General features: G+C 37.7%; 1 pseudogene; it reads right to left on the reverse strand.

The window, feature by feature from the left end:
* Positions 1 to 361: 361 nt before the first annotated feature.
* On the reverse strand, positions 362 to 460 carry LOC132298029 (small nucleolar RNA R71; annotated as a pseudogene).
* Positions 461 to 794: the final 334 nt, after the last annotated feature.

Below are 794 nucleotides of genomic sequence, written 5' to 3' on the forward strand. Positions count from 1 at the left end.
CTTTGCGTGATCATTATGTAACGAATGAATATAATGCACACACATGCATTCAATTGCCACCATTTAGAGCACATCACTATGAGATTAAACCACTAACCATTCAAATGCTTCCTAACTATCATGGACTTCCAAGTGAAAAACCTTACAAGCATTTGGATGAGTTTCTTGAAGTGTGTTCCACCGTGAAATACACGGACATGCCGGAAGAGGTTTTAAGACTTAAACTTTTTCTATTCACCCTTAAAGACAAGGCAAAATATTGGTTCAACAATCTTAGGCCTTTTTCGATAACTTCTTGGGCAGAAATGCAACAAGAGTTCTTGAAGAAGTATTATCCAGTTTCTGAGACCAATGCCATGAGAACCTCAATTCGAGAGTTTTCACAAGGGGATGGGGAAACATTTCATGAAGCATGGGAGTGCCTAAATGACTTACTTAGGAAGTGTCCACACCATGACATACCCAAATAGCAATTAGTTCATTGTTTCTTTGAAGGTTTGTCGGATAATTTCAAAGGAATGGTTGATGCTTCCATGGGTGACTCTTATGTTGATAGGCATGAGGATGATGTGTGGCATCTTTATGAAAGCATGAGCGAGAATTCAATGCATAGATCATTATCTTCCAAGAATGGTAGAAATTCAAGTGGAAGGAAAAATGTTGGCTTATATCAAGTCGACAACTCTAATGAAATAGCCACTGAGATGAAATCCTTATCTCAAAGGTTTGATCAATTTTTTATCAACCAAAACTCAGCAAACCAAGTGTCTTCCTCCTCTAATCATGTTTATCAT

Source organism: Cornus florida, unplaced genomic scaffold, assembly GCF_030987335.1.
Source record: "Cornus florida cultivar Cherokee Brave unplaced genomic scaffold, ASM3098733v1 CherokeeBrave_3.0.0_Hap2_Chr02, whole genome shotgun sequence".
NCBI classification, from domain to species: domain Eukaryota; kingdom Viridiplantae; phylum Streptophyta; class Magnoliopsida; order Cornales; family Cornaceae; genus Cornus; species Cornus florida.